Source organism: Cavia porcellus, unplaced genomic scaffold (genome assembly GCF_034190915.1).
Source record: "Cavia porcellus strain 051 isolate PalLab524CR breed Dunkin Hartley unplaced genomic scaffold, mCavPor4.1 scaffold_4, whole genome shotgun sequence".
Taxonomy (NCBI): domain Eukaryota; kingdom Metazoa; phylum Chordata; class Mammalia; order Rodentia; family Caviidae; genus Cavia; species Cavia porcellus.
The window spans coordinates 57,281,556-57,287,865 of NW_026947487.1; positions in this window are offsets into that span (position 1 = coordinate 57,281,556).

Below are 6,310 nucleotides of genomic sequence, written 5' to 3' on the forward strand. Positions count from 1 at the left end.
GAGTTGCAGGGAGGGTTCACTCCAGCAACAGTGATGCATCCCAAAAATTAGTCTGACAAAAACAAGGTGCCCATGGAGTGGAGTCTCCAGGTAGCAGGAATGTACAGCTGAATCTGGAGAAACCAAGGTCTGAGTGTGGGCAAGAGGGCAGAAGGGTTTAGTTGCCTGGGAGTTACTTGCAGAGAAGGGCTTGAATGCAGAGTGCAGGGGTAGAAAGGGACTGTCGGCTTAGAAGCACAGTTCCCAGAATGTGGGAAAACTGATCCAGGTAGTGCAAAGGTAGTCTGGGTGATCTGAGAACACATTTCCCAATACTGGATCACACAGCTGCTCCTCCGCTGTCTTTGAGTCCATCTGATAAGAACAGAGAAGTCTTGATGCGGTGCTAGGTCGCCTTTGATGTCACTTAGACATGCAGGCCCTCCTCTTCCTCTTTGACAAAGCGAAAACAAGCTTGGGCTCAAACTTTGGACAAGCAAGAATATTTAATCAGAAGTCAAATCACAATTGTCAAGACAAACTTTATATGTGATAAAATTCTCCCTTTTTAATGTTCAAATGGTCATCAAAAAATACAGTTGACGTTTAAATTTTTAAAATTCGTGAAGGATATGTTGATGTTTATCTCCCTCAAAATATTCCCCTTCAAACGTGCTAGCCTATCATTCTTGCCACTTTCTGAAGTAGTTCTAGAAGTCTTCTCTGGTGAGTCTTCTTACAAATTGTGATGAAAAACTACACTGAGTACTGCTCCCCAGTGCCATCCTACGGGAAGACGGGCTCATAAAACATTACCGTGTGTCCTCATCCTGGCACTGTTATTTCTAGCTCTTTCTCAATGTCAAAATGACCATGAAAAACAGTACTAGACATCAATGCAGTCAGGGTGATACAATTATTGACACTCACGAAAGAGGACTTACAAAACTGTTTCAGAACGCAGCAGGCATGAGGTTAGCAGTGGCGATAAACCTGTGGCACGCTTGCCGAAGCCAACTGTTTATCACCAAAAGTTCTAAAAGGCTCGCTTTCACTGGGTTAGTGTGTTCCAAATGAAGGGAATATTTTAGAGGTTTAATGGCAATGTGTCTTCTACTGCAATAGTTTTTTTTTTTAATTCATACATTCACCATAGTTTTCAACCGTATTTCATACAATTCCATAAGTTTTGATAAACACATGCGATAGTAAAACCATCATCACAACTGAGATACAGATTTCCACCACCAAAACACTCCTCCAGTGTCCTCGAGATCAGTTCTCGACTCCAATCCTAGGCAACCAGTGATTTAGTTTTTGTACCTATATTTTTTTTCCAGAACACCATAGAAATAGAATCATACGGTGTGTACCCTTTTGGATTTTTAGTTTGTATTTATCCTTAGCTCAGATTTATGAGGCAGTAACCAACTTTCCATTTAAGGTAGTTCTTATATTCTTTTTAAAGAATATAAGAAATTTTAAAAGTTCCACAATTTAAAAAGAAAGACATGAAAAAAGAGATACGATTTATAAGGCAATATTAAATAAGAAACTGTGCAGGTATTGCACAAATATGGCAACCATCAGGAAGATTGGATGGGAATTGAGAAGGAACAGAAATTTTGCCCTACTTGCCAAGTTAAATGGCTTGCCAATTTCATGGATGCTGGAGAAGACTTCTGGATCAAAGGCAAAGAACTTGATTACTCATGGCACAGCAAGCAGTGTATTAGCATCAGCATATCTGCAAACAGCTCCCTTTGCCCCACAGAGGTGATGCAATGGACCCCAGGCTGTCTTCACACACAGGGGACTGCTTTATAGGACAGAGACCTCCAAGCTTAGGGTACCAGAATCCTTATAATGGGCAAAATGCATGCCTATCTTTTGTCCTCGGGGGGAACTCTGTCTCAGTCTTCCTAAGCTCTTTGCTATACAAACATCTCTGGCAGAGATAACAAGAGCCAGTTAGTATCTCACATGCAACACATGCAGGAATGTGAGGGGCCCATGGAGGATTGTGTGCCAACAGGAATGACTAAATCCTGGGCCACACTGTCTTAGATGACAGTCACAGCTGGGGAATGCAGAAGAGAAGAAATGATCAAGGCCTGGCCTAACTGAACACTGTGCTTTTTTTCTAGAAGGCTTTTTTTCCTAGGTGGGAGACCTAAGCTTAGCTGAGATCTAATTCTAAACCCGTATCTTCTCTCTGCATACTCTCCAAAGCAGCTTTCCTGTTGGACTCTGGTGTTCTGCAAGTGCAAAGGGTACCATGCTTTGCCCATGTGCCTGCCATGCTCTTGGCTGTCTGTATTTCTGAATGTAATTTAGCTCATACACATTCAGGCTTATGCATCAGCATCCATGCTAGTTAATGTGAGTCTCTTTTCTCATTTTATCCATATAGTTGAGTTTCTAATCCTGAAAGTCTGAGAACCAGATCCCTAAATTCAGCGTCATGAATTGAAAAATAGTAGTGTCCAGCATTATTGTATTTTCTGAGTTCTTTATATGCATGATCAAATTTGATTATCCAAGCCATTATATATTTGATCAACACATGTATAAATATCACTCTGTATGAGAAAAGTAAAACATAGTCGTAGATGCTCAGGTATATGTGGCAGAGCTGGAATTTGAAGTTGGTCTGGCTGAAGCCAGAGTCAGGAGTAGTCTGGCCACTGGACAACACTGCCTCGTGAAGGAATTACAGTAACGCCTGAACAGGCTTCCTAGGCAGCCAGCCTATGGGAAGATGCTGCTCTCTCCTCCATGCTGAGAATGCCCAGGGCCCAGGAAACAGGTGAGGCCTCAGGGTCCCTCTGAAGAGATAACCTGTGTAGGCACCTAGAAAGGGGGCCAGTGCAGGACTCATAAGGTAAAAGGCTCACCCCCATGTTCTCTAGTACACTCGGCTCTTCCAAGTCAGTGCATCTGGGGATCCAGGTATCTCCTGTCCCTGGAGCCCTTTCACCTCATTCTCATTTCATCTAAAATTTTCCAGGTTTTCATGAAGCTGAGAATCCTATTCCAAGTACTTATGGTTACATAGCATATTACGCCAAAACCCAGAAGCTTGCAACAGCTTTAACGTGCTCAAATGTTTCAAATCACAGAACTACTGTGAAGACTGCATGAAGTGACACAAGTGCTATGGTTTGACTATGGTTTGTCCCCAAAACTCAGGTTGAAATTTGGTCTTCATTGTAGCAATGCAGAGAGGTAGGAGAGGGGAGCCTGTAAGACGTCATGAGGTCTTTAAGGGGGATGAATCCCTTTCTCATGGAACTGGGTTAGTTCTCGCTCCTTTAGGACTGGGTCCTTTAGTCCAGGTTGGCTGCTGGAAACTGGAGACCGCCTTCCACGTTTCTCCTTCCCTTCTGCCCACGCTCCTTTGCCCTTCCACTTACCACCAAGAGCTGAAGTGATACAAGGCCCTGACCAGAAGCCAGCGGACACCACCGCTGTGTTCCTGAACTCTGCAGCCTCTGGAACCATGAGCCAAAAATATATTCTTATTCTTTATACATCAACCAATCTCAAGTATTTGGCTAGCAACTGGAAAGAGACTAAAACAAGTGCTTAGAAAGTGTCTCCTGTGCCTCAGACACCTCATCACATTTAAAATGACACTTTCCAAAATAGAACATCATATTACATCAACTGTCCTTGAATATTCAAACTGTTAAAAGCACTATACATCCCAAAGAGTTGTTTTCAAAGATTTTGTTTGTGACTATAAAGGCTACTAATGGTCTTCTGAAACCATCACCTGGGTTCAGCATATACCATGCTCAATCTGGGGCCCAAAAGCACTTCAGGAAGTTTTTAAGAGTTGCTTACTTATATTAAGGATCCACTAGTGCACATACATGGATTCTTTTATGTGAGTTTAGCCAAGATATTCTTATTTTAAAATATCTAGCATCCTGTAAAATTTTGTTTGGCATAGAGACTGTTTGTACAGTATACTTTGATGTGCACGTCTTATATCTGTACTCAAAACTGACTCCTCAGGGCTACTAAAAGTTATTTGCAATGGAAACTTTAAATGACAGATTTTTTACTTATGTGCCAACCTTTTGAGCCTAACATCCACTGGTACTAAAACAGGCCTGTACCTCAGTTTATCTTCCTGACAGCCCTGGCAAGTGGGCATCACTGCCCGAGGCCAAACTTGAGGACAGTTTGTCTCAAGGAGATTCATTCTCTGATTCATGGTCACATAGATACTTAACCACAGAATGCAAACCTTTTCCTTTTGGGTGCCCCGTCTTCCCTGCCCCTTTCAGTAAAAACCTACCTCTCGGCAGCTGAACTGTGCATTAGTCTCATGCGTTGTTTTATCTCCTCTGCTGCTCCTCAACCATCTGCTTATCCCTACATGTGGATACACGGAAAGAAAGTAATATTCATGCCAACAGATGCCAGGCAGGAAGTATGAACAAGACACAGGGGCTAGGTGAGAGGCTCAAGGGGATGCTGGTCAGTGTGGCAAACTAAGGGCACAGTGTCTGCTAATAGAGACAGCCACATCTTCACGCCAGAGCATGTGGAAAGGTGGATCCAATATGGCAGATCTTCTAACATTTTATGGAATTTCAGCACCTTAGATGATATTTTCCTATATTAGTTGACTGGTAACTAATTCTGATTTGTTCATCATATCTACAGAACAACCTTTTAATCCATTTTCCAATATTGCTGTGGTCTAGCTACAAGTCCTTCGCCTTGGAAGTCCTGAGGGCCTACACATGGACATCTGGCAATTCCTAAAATACTACAGTTTCAAAAAAATATTAATAAAGGATGCATGCCACTTTATCTCCAGTAATGGTTCTTCCATATGTCCCTTTCCTGCCTGCATCCTTCTGGTATCCAGGAACTCAAATTTTTTGACACAATTGCACAATTTGTGGGCTATTTCAGAAGTGGAGATGACCATATCCACATCATGGGCTGCCACAGGTCTGGTCAAGACCCCCAACTGCCTGTATGAGGAGTACAGTGAAGGATGAGGAAAAAGTAGAGAGCAATTTAGTGATGCATAGAAGGGGGACCAGGAGATCAGTGCCTCAGGATGGACAAAGACAAATACCTCTTTGGTTGGCCCACTGTTATTTTTTCCAGTGGAAAGTGCAGGGGGGACGGAAGGACACTTTTTCTGGAACAGCTTCAAAGAGTAGAATGGGAAATTTAATACTATAAAGAAAGAAGTTAAGATCCTTTCTCTCTTGGGAGTACCAGCGCTCTCCCTGTGTTGTCCTCAGCAGATCTCATCCTGCCCTGTGAGCACCACAGACTCACTGACCATCATGATCTCACAGATGACTGAGAGAAAGCAGACCCACAAGAAGGGCGGAGACAGCCTTGGACCTCCTCCTGTCCTCAACAGGAGCTCCTCAACCGGGTCATTATCTTCCTCACTAGTTCAAACACCGTTGTCTTCTCCTGCCCATCCCACCCTCGCACCAATGTCTGCTGAGCGTCTCTGAAACATAGCATTTCATGTTACTTGTATGTTCTTTATTTACAACAGTGAATCTCCTTTGCCATACAAAAAGAACAGCATTAAGCCCAGCATTCTACCTGCAGCTTTCTCCTAAAGCTTCCTTGTACCTGCTGTTTATATTTCTGATGCCTCTAGGAATCCTGTATTATCCAAGCCTTTTGTTAGGCCACCAGCTAATGCCAGTATGAATGTCATTAGTATGAGCTCTGACTCCTTTTTTCTTCACTCACTCTTTTATTTATTCAACTCACTAAGCAGCCACTTTGTTCTAAGCAAACCACAACTGGATTATAAGCTCTTTGGAGGTGGAAAGTTATGTGTTAACAGGACCACAGTACTCTCCCTGGACTAAGAACTTGATATTAAATCAATTATTAGTTGACAATGCTAAGTTGAGATGGAATGGAAAGGTTTGCCAAAAAGGTAGGATGGATCCAAGGCCATTGATAGGAGTAAAGCAGAAGAGGAGTAGATCTAAGGCCACCCTGAAAGTTATAATGAGAAGTGAGGGATGTGTAGTCGGGTGATGTGTTTGACTATGAGTTGAATGCATCCCCCAAAGTCAACTCAAACTGACTTCAACAAAAAAGAAAATTCATGTGTTCACGTAAATATGAAATCTCCACCTATGGTGAGATCTAGACCTTCAGTGATCTCATCAGACCTCAACCTTGCCCTTTATCCCCTCTCAGCTCTTGAATGCCTCAGCTACCTCAAGTAGGCTTTCTCCTTCTAATGACGAATTGGCCTCCAGACTCCAAACCAACATTCTCTCCTCAGATAACCCCTATGGGAAAATTGTATCTCTTTCCT